Genomic DNA, 10,406 nt, shown 5'->3' on the forward strand with positions numbered 1-10,406 from the left:
CTTCAGATGATGGAAATCAAAGAGTTATATATGATAATTAAGAGTCATATAATGATAACTAAGAGTCATGTAAACTACTATATATATGTGGTCTTATCTTGTGCAAGGATATTAAGAAAAGTTTAAAGTTTTTTATCTACTTCATCTTGTGTTAAGAGAATAATTTTCTTCTCTTGAGTTTTCCATCACCTTCTCCTAACAAAGTGGTATCAAAGCTAGCTTTCCTTAAAATACAATTGCTTCCAATAGCTTGTTGCAACCCCAACTTCCTCGCTTCACCGGGAAGAATTTCAACCAATGGAGTATCCAAATGAAGGTTCTCTATAGATCCCAAGATCTATGGGATATTATAGAGAAAGGCTATGTTGAGCCAGAGAACGTGACAATACTCACCCCATAACAACTTAATGAGTTAAAGGAGACTCGCAAGAAGGACAAGAAGGCATTGTTCTTCATTTATCAAGTGGTGGACGAGGCAATCTTTGAACAAAGCGCCACCGTGTCGACGGTGAAAGAAGCGTGGGATATACTCAATGTGTCCTACAAAGGAGAGGAGAATTAGAAGATGGTGCGGCTTCTAACTCTTCGAGCCGAATTTGACACTCTTCACATGAAAGACTCCGAAGTAGTTGAAGACTACTTCAATCAAGTAATCTCTATTGTTAACCAATTGAGGACTAACGGTGAGAAAATTTTAGACCAAAGAGTAGTTGAAAAAATTCTTAGAAGTTTAACTAAAAAGTATGAGCATATTGTTGATGTTATTGAAGAATATAAAGATTTATCTACTCTCTCCATTGAAAGTTTATTGGGATCATTCCAATCCCATGAACATTGCATGAATTAATTTGATTCTCTTTCCTTAGAGCAAGCCTTTCAATCTCAAGTTTCATTAAGAGGAGGTTCTAGAGGGAGAGGAGGATGGTATTTTGGCTGTGGGAGAGGTAGAAATAATGGAGGAAGAGGCCAAAAAAATGAAAATGATAATACATTCTCATCTACTTCAACTAGATGTAGAGGTAGAAGACGAGGACGGTATGCAGACGTCCAATGTTATCATTGTGGCAAATATGGCCACATAAAAAAATGTGTAGAAAAAGAATTGCCGAGGAGGAAAATAAAGATGTGAACTATGCTCAAGAAAATGATCAATAGAAGGATGATGGTTCTCTCTTTCTTGTTTGTAATGTATAAGAAGATGTTATTAATGATATTTGGTATATTGATAGTGATTGTAGTAATCACATGACAGGGAACAAATGTGCTTTTGTCACTTTGGATGAATCTATCCAAACTGAGGTTCGCATTAGTGATAACAACAAGCTACCGATCAAAGGGAGTGGTGACATTCTTGTCAAAACAAAGAAAGGTGTCAAATGCATTACTAATGTATTCTATGTTCCAGATCTTAAGTAAAATCTTTTGAGTGTTGGACAACTTCTTTCCAAGGGTCATGATGTTCTCTTCAAGAAAGACGCATGTGAAATCAAGGACAAGAATAATATTCTTATAGCCAAAGTGAAGATAACACCAAACAAGATGTTTCCCTTGAAGATATAAAGTAAAGTTCTTCCATGCTTCAACACCATCATAAAGGATGAGTCACAGCTTTGGCATCTCTGGTATGGTCATTTGAGTTTTAGCTCTCTTTCTCACATGTGCAAGAAACATATGGCATGAGGCATGCCAAATATTCATCAACATGATCAAATATGTGAAGGGTGTGCACTTGGAAAGCATCACGGAGACTCTTTTTCAAGTGGAAAAGCTTGGAGAGCATCCAAACCTCTTAAGCTTGTTCATACCGATCTTTATGGCCCTATGCACACAACATCCATTGGAGGTAATCGTTATTTCCTCACCTTTATTGATGATTATAGTAGAAAGACATGAATTTATTTTCTTAAAGTAAAAAGAGATGTGTTGAACAAGTTTAAAGAATTCAAGGCCTTAGTCGAAAAGCAAAGTGGATATATCTTAAAAACCTTGCGTTCCGACCAAGGAGGTGAATATAATTCACAAGATTTTATCTCTTTTTACAAAGAGCATGGCATAAAACATCAAGTTACTACTCGCTATACACCACAACAAAATAGAGTGGCGGAAATGAAGAACTGGACTACCATGGAGCTTGCTAGAAGCATGTTAAAGGCAAGGGATGCCTAATACATTTTGGGCCGAAGCCGTTGTATGTGCAATTTATCTCTTGAATCATGCAACTTCCAAAAGTGTGCATGACATGATACCTCAAGAAGCTTGGAGTGGACACAAGCCTTCTGTTGCTCACTTGAGGGTTTTTGGAAACATTGCCTATGTGCATGTGCTTGATAAAAAAAGGAAGAAATTGGATGACAAATCTGAAAAATGTATTCTTATAGGCTATAGTGAAACGTCCAAAGCCTATAAACTCTTTAATCCCCTTACCAAGAAGGTTATTGTAAGTAGAGATATAAAAATTTAATGAAGGAGAATCTTGGGGGTGGGATGGAAAAAAGAAAAGAAAATATTCTATTCTTGCAGGTGAAGAAGAAAGTCAAGGTGGTGATCTTGGAGAAGAAGAAAGGACTATGTGTACTTCCCCATCTTCTTCTTCCACGTCATCTTCAATGTCTTCATAATCGGAGTCTCTACCAAGGAAGACAAGGAGCATTAGAGAGATCAATGAAGCTGCAAGAGTAAGTATCATATGAAGATATGAGCAATATTGCATATCACTTTTGAGGAGGTTTCAAACCAACAAAAATGGAGGCATGCTATGGATCAAAAAATTGATTCAATCACAAGAAATGATACTTGGGATCTTGTAGATCTTCCTACTAGGCACAAACCAATAGGTGTTAAATGGATCTACAAGACCAAGTTGAATGAAAAAGGTGAAGTTGAGAAGCACAAGGCCCTATTAGTAGCAAAAGGTTACAATCAAAAGTATGGCATTGACTACAACGAAGTTTTTGCCCCTGTTGTTCGACTTGAGACTATTTGCATGGTCTTGGCTTTGGCGACTCAAAATAGATGGAAGGTGCATCAAATAGATGTCAAATCAGCATTCCTGAATGGTGCTCTTGAAGAGAAGGTCTATATTGATCAACCTCCAAGCTATATGAAGAAAGGTGAAGAGCATAAAGTATGCAAGTTGAAGAAAGTCTTGTATGGCTTAAAACAAGCACCAAGGGCATGGTATAGTTGTATAGATGGATATTTCTTGAAAAATGGATTCAAGAGGTGCTCATTTGAGTATACTCTTTACATCAAAGAAGGTACACATGGTGAGTTTTTAATTATATGCATTTATGTTGATGATTTTATCTTCACTGGCAATAGTCCAAATTATTGTGAAGCTTTCAAGAAAAGCATGATGCATGAATTTGAGATGACAGACATGGGACTTCTACATTTCTTTCTTGGCATTGAAGTTAAACAAAGTGGAGGCAAAATTTCCATCTCACAAAAGAAGTATGCAACAGATCTCTTGAAGAGATTCCCAATGAAAGATGCTTCACCTATAAGCACACCAATGGAGGTTGGCTTAAAATTAAGCAAGCAAGGTGATGATAAATTTGTAGATGCTACTCTTTATAGAAGTCTTGTTGGTAGTCTCATATACTTAACAGGTACAAGACCAAATATTTTGTACTATGTTAGTCTTTTAAGCAGATTCATGGAAACGCCAAGAAGATGTCATTGGAATGCTGGGAAAAGAATTTTGAGATATATTAGTGGTACCTTGGATGAAGGTATTACTTACAAAAGTACTAACAATTCATGTTTAGTTGGTTATTGTGATAGTGATTAGGGTGGAAGCGCCGACGTAAGCAAGAGTACTTCTGGCTATGTTTTCAATGTCGGCTCCGGTGCAATCTCATGGTCTTCAAAGAAACAAGATGTTATCGCTCCCTCTACTGCAGAAGCGGAGTATATTGCCTTGTCATTAGCAAGTTGTCAAGCATTATGGCTAAGGTGGATTTTGGAAGAACTCAAGCATCCATAAGGAAAAAACACAAATTTATTTTGTGATAATAAATCAGCAATTGCACTCACAAAGAACCCGGTCTTCCATAGTAAATGCAAGCATATTCGAGTTAGGTATCATTTCATTCGAGAATTGGTCAAAGATGGTGAGATCGAGGTCAAGTATTGCAAGACTCAAGATCAATTAGAAGACATATTCACCAAAGCTCTCAAGATGGATACCTTCACCAAATTGAAGAAGAAACTCAGTGTGGAAATGGTCTAGCTTAAGAAGAGAATGTTAGAATATTTAGCTAACCCATTTGACTAGTCAATTAGATTAATTGGCTAGTGTAGAATTCAAGAATAATGCTTTGGTTTTGAGGTAACTCTTAGTGTTTTCTATGCCTTTAAATGATATTAATCTTTGGATTCTCTAGATGATGGAAATCAAAGAGTTATATATGATAACTAAGAGTCATATAATAATAACTAAGAGTCATATAGTATATCTAAGAGTCATGTAAACTACTATATATATGTGGTCTTATCTTGTGCAAGGATATCAAGAAAAGTTTAAAGTTTTTTATCTACTTCATCTTATGTTAAGAGAACAATCTTCTTCTCTTGAGCTTTCTATCACCTTCTCCTAATAGTCTAGAACAATTGTAACAACCCAATCCAAAAAAACTATAAAAAAAATTATTTATAGGCACGAACGAGGAGCCTCGTGCCCAAGCAGGTAGCGTGAGGCTCTTTCTTGTTCTCCTCTCTCTCTCTCTTTCTCTCTCTTACAATTGTCGATGCCAACTATCTCGGACCACAGCCGCCTTCGCCACGCCGAGCTTCCATCATCAATGAGGCTCTTCCTTTCTTCTCTCTTCTCTTCTCTTTCTTTCTCTCCTCTTTTTTTCTCTCCTCTTCTTTTGCTAGCCACCAACAACTAGTCCCCTCCCTACTGGCCCAGCTTTCCCCCTTTCCCTTCTCTTTCCTCTTCTCTTTCCTCTTCTCTTCTTCTCCTACATTCCTTTCTTCTTCTTCCTTTTTTCTTCTTCCTCGATTTCTATTCTCCTTTGCTAAGATTTTCCCTCCTTTTCATTTATTTTTAATTATGTATTTTATTTTCTTTAGTTAAAGCAAATTAGTTTATTTAAATAATATATACTCACTAATATGATTATTAGCTAACTGTAGTTATAGTAGGTTTATTTATGATACGATTCAGACTTAAGTGATGTCATCTCGAGCACGGATACTGTAACAACCCAACCAAAAAAAAAAAAAAAAATTAATTTTGCATGGGCACGACGTGGCCGGCCACAGTGTGACCGGCCTCGTGCCCATGCAGTGGGGCTGCGTGGGGGAGGTGCCACGCACCCCCCCCCCTCGCGTCGCCTTAGCCACCGCCAACCTCCCACCGCCTTCCCTCTCTCTCTTTAAATCTCTCTCTCTCTCTCTCTCTCTCTCTGGATGCTCTCTCTCTATCTCTCTCTCTCTCTCGCCGAGGCCGGTCGTCGCCGTCGCCACCTCCTCGAGCGCCGGTGAGCTCCTCTCTCTCTCTCTCCCTCTCTCTCTCTCTCTCTCTCTCTCTCTCTTTCTTGCCCGAGGGTGGGCTCGTCGGAGCCGAGCCACCGGCGAGAGGCCGGCCGCTGGCTGGCCAGCAGCGGCCGGTGCCCTCCCCGCCGGCCCGGGTCCGCAACCTCCTCCCTCACCTCCTCTCTTTCTTCTCTTCCTCTTCTCTTCTTCTTCTTCTTCTTCTTCTTCTTCTTCTTCTTTCTTCTTTCTTTCTTTCTTTCTTTCTTTCTTTTTCTCCTTCTTCCTCAGCTCCTCTTTTCTCTTTCTGCACAGTGTTGGGCTCGGCGCAGCACTGATGGCAGTTGTAATTAAATTATTAATTAATTAGTTTATTTATGTTATTTATTTAAGTATTTTGCTTCTTAATTAATGCAAATAGATTATTTAGACATTAACTATTTTAATAATATTATATATCCTTCAATGTAATTTTATTAATGATAATTTTTATAATTAATGATTAATTAGGCATAAATATAGGTAATACTTATATTTATTTATTTACTTACTTATATGTATATTAGATTAATAGATAAATTTGTAAATTATAATTATTAGATTTATATTCTAATATTCTTATGATATACATTTTTTTAAGTAATTCTATTAATTTATTATACATTATTATTTTGTAACAAAGAAGATAATGGCTACATAGTCCCTAATTAATCAAGATATAATTTGATTATAATTAGGTTTTTATCTATATTTATATTTTATTTATAATAAAAATCTAGCCAATTATAAAAATAAGTAGAAATTCTAAAATCTAATAAATCATCATATTTTACTCGAACAGATTATAATGAGATAAACAACTAACTTTATGTTACTTAAACATTTTCAGACGATCCCGAACCCCTTATTTGAGACCCCGTGGACCTTGCTAGCGATGAGTGTCACTCGGTTACCTGACGGACGTGAGAGATGCGTGGTTTGTATCTTCTAATCAGACGGTGAGTAGTCTTATCCCCTAGATCCCTTTCACAAATTAGGATATATTACATATTATGTACATGCATAATTTTGGCTTCCAGCATGATTATATGACTTTATATAGAGATGATTTCAGTCAAGCATATTTTATCATGCATTTGATTAGACTGATCTAGGATATGAGTACATTGGTGATATATAGAGATGATTGGAGATGATTATGCTGTTATGATTTTATGTCGGGATGATTTCTATCATGAGTATGCATGTGGTAGATTAGCATGAGTATGCATGTGTTAGATACATAGTTGGAGTTTGCATTACATCATTTTGCTCTTGATTCCTATTCCACCTAAATTCCGATTATGCATTGACTTGTTATTGTACTGGATATATGCATATGATTTGTCATTTAAAAAGGAAAGCATGAAATATGATTGATAGGATAGTTGATAGAAAGCGTGAGGATACCCGAGTGGGCGCGAGGGTTAGGACGCGCTTGGTGGATGATTGATCGCTCGACATGGTCGCGATCCTGTTGGCCTTACGTCCGAGGTCGTTAGTCTGTGTGCGCAGCAGACATTCGGACACATGCCGTTCGCCAGGGCATATGTGGCGAGTTATCCTCACGAGATTTCTATCAGCTAGAAGGGTGCCCGGTCTGGATGGATGTTGATACCCTAGCGGATGGCAGGGTATGGTTATATTTGAGATACTCCTTGCGGATGGCAGAGTATACTCTGAGCCTTCGGGCATGATGTTGAGACCGGGTACCGGGTGTTGACTGTGCACAGTGGTCTAGTATGATGATATTATACCGAGATGTCGGTGATGATCGTGATGTTGAGAAATGCATATGATTTCATTATCATTCGGTTACCTGATTATCGAGTGGTCAATATGCATCATATATGGTTGCATTTGATATCATAGCATAGTCATGATCGGCATGCATCATGTGTCATATTTGAGAGAGAGTTATGATGATAGATGACATGGAGATTTGTTTACTCATGGTCGAGGATTATATACTTTTATCAGTTATGACGTGTTATCTACTTTTCATTTATATATTATTGAGGATACATTCATATACTCATTCATGACATGATACTCTTTCTGATTCATATTATCCAGTACATGATTTACTCTCTGTTTGGCATCACTGATTCGGGGTAAGGTCTATTCACTGAGCCTTTTGCTCATGACTCTCTTTATTTCTTTTCTAACCCCCTCAGATATGTGGTACGTGATAGCGACTTGAGAAGATATTTTAGAGCGATGATGAGGTGAGCTATAGATACGAGATGGTATAGATGATAGTTTATATAGAAATCGAGTTGTACCAATATTTGATATTTGTACTCTTTTGTATTAGACAATGATTTGTATAATACAGGTCGAATCATAGTGTACCCTTGTATTAGTTATTTTAGTTGTATCTTGATGGTTTGTTGTGGCCTGTGTGGGTCCTACCAGATTATGTAGCGGTCTAGTGTATATTATTGTGGACTTTGATATTCATATGTTAACAGGTTTATTTGGTTAAGAGTATGATTTATTTGGTGATGGATTATGTGATCATGGATATGTTAGCAGGTGTTATTTGATGATGTCATGAACGTATGTACACAGGAGTGTATCCGTGCGTGACGGGCCCCGCCCGACCTGTCGCGTGCACCGCGCGTGCCGTGTGGGCGCGTGTGCGTGCACGTGCCCGTGCCGGGCGGGGGCGTTACAGATACACTTTAGGGGTGTCTTTATTTCTTGTTTTAATGTTTAATTCCTAAAAAAATAAGTTTTCTGTATGTCGCGTTCGAACATGGGTGGAGTGCGTTCAAATGCGGTTGTGAACGCCTACGTCACGTTCGCACATCCAGAGAGTGTGAATTGTGCGTTCGAACGCACTGTGAACACCTGCATCGCGTTCGCAAATCTAGAGAAGTGGGAAACGAGTGTGTTCGGACGTGCGTTTGAACGCCTGCATCGCGTTCGCAAATCCAGAGAAGAGAAATGGGTGCGTTCGAACGCTCGATCGCGTTCGAACGCAGTCAGTGAAAATGTACTATTTAGAGTTATTTTTGAATTGTTTAGTTAGCCTCTAAAAGATGTGGATGGCAACCAGGGAGTTATTATTGATGAATTAAGTTTGCCTTGCCTCCTTCGTCTTTTTCGCTCTCATTCTCTCTATCCCCAGCGACATCGCTTCTAACCTCCCTCAACCGACCAATCACCCTAGTCCCTTAGGGGTGGCCCTCTCCTCCCACTTCTTCCAATCTATCCAACACTTACCCTAACCCTACCATCAATTATAAACCTTCCACCACCACTTTTCACCGTGCCACCCCATTAACTCCAGTCCACCGCCAACCACCATCATCTAGGATCTCGTGCCTCCATCTACAGATCCTGATCAGGCCCCGTGATGTTTGTCCACTAATCGGATGATATCTCGAGATCCCCATATCCGATTCGCCTGAAACTTGATTTGTTGGAAAGCTCTTTTCCGGGGCTACCACATATCAAAATCTCACATGATTCGACGATAGCATATTTTGGGATCTATTTACAAAATTCCGTGCTAGATCCAGTCCAGATCTGAGAATTAGAAGAGATCAAACCTTAGCTAAAAGGGGAGATCATATCAAGCTAGTATCAGAGCCACCGTTCCTTGGACACGCGCTTCCTATGACGACAATCAAAGCCATGGCTGCACGGTGAGATGATGAAGAAGAGATTCTCCCAATAGAGGAGGGGGAAACGGTTGCGGGGACTTCCACCCACGGAACCACCCGATCTAATTGGAATACGGAAGAACCTAGTGTTCAAGCCGTGTTGGGGTCTCTTTTCGAACAAATGGCCATCAACAACTAGATGATGATGAAGATGATGCAGGAAATACGGGCGACGAGGGAAGCCATGGTGAATGGGAACGCACCATCGACCCCACGACGCGAGTCCACTCCCATGAACCTATCGCCACCGGTTCAGAATTTGCAACCACAAGAGCCGCTGCTACCACCACCCTATGGGCAGAGGCAAGCAAGGATGGTTCCACCAGGCCTAGTTGTAGGTGAACCCATCCGACGAGCGAACCACTATGGAGATCACCTTGGAGATCAAGATCCGTGGGTGAGGCAATACGACCCGGAACCACGGCGAGTTATTCAAAACCGAAGGAGGGATCATCAACCATTCATGGTGCATCCTCCTCCGGTTAGATAAGGACTTGGACATGATCCGGAAAGAGATAACAGCATCCGTGGGCAAATCGTGCGCCTTGAATTCCCTAAGTTCAAAGGCGGCGATCCGGTCGATTGGTTGTATAGGGCAAAGCAATTCTTCGCATATCAAGGTACGGCGGAAGAATACAAGGTGACGCTTGCTAGCTTCCACCTTGAAGATGTGGCGCTTCATTGGTTTCGAGCAGCCAATGCCATTGAGGTTATCAAAACTTGGGCTGACTTTTGCATCGATATCACACGGCGATTTGGAGCGTCGGGATATGAAGACTTCAATACTCTCCTCTCAAAGATGGTGCAAAAGACCACAGTTGGGGCATACCAAGAAGAATTTGAGAGGTAAGTAGCAAATGTCATCCCCCATAGATGGATCAACAACTTTGTAGCACCTTCATCGCTGGGCTGCGGGGAGACATACAAGCCGATGTAAGGGCTTTAAGGCCTAGAACGGATCAGCAACTTTGTGATGGTTATGCCGACGAGTCGACGGCAGTCCTCGGAGTTCCTCGAAGAGATCCTTGAACTCCTACAGCAGCTCTTGTATGTCAGCGGCTATTTCCCTTGGTGGTGGATGTTTTTTGGTTTAGTAACAGCCATTTGCAATAGTAGAGCTCAGTCCCCTACACAAGGAAGGCCCACAAGTGGTTGCAATGCCGACCCTTACCGCGGTTGATTTCCATTCAGCAGCACCCTTCGACCATCCCT

General features: G+C 40.1%; 1 pseudogene; it reads left to right on the forward strand.

The window, feature by feature from the left end:
• The first annotated feature begins 232 nt into the window (after positions 1-232).
• Positions 233-1,082, forward strand: LOC140760394 (uncharacterized; annotated as a pseudogene).
• The last annotated feature ends 9,324 nt before the right edge of the window (positions 1,083-10,406 follow it).

This window comes from Typha angustifolia, chromosome 5, assembly GCF_048772165.1.
Source record: "Typha angustifolia cultivar Huaian chromosome 5, ASM4877216v1, whole genome shotgun sequence".
NCBI classification, from domain to species: Eukaryota; Viridiplantae; Streptophyta; class Magnoliopsida; order Poales; family Typhaceae; genus Typha; species Typha angustifolia.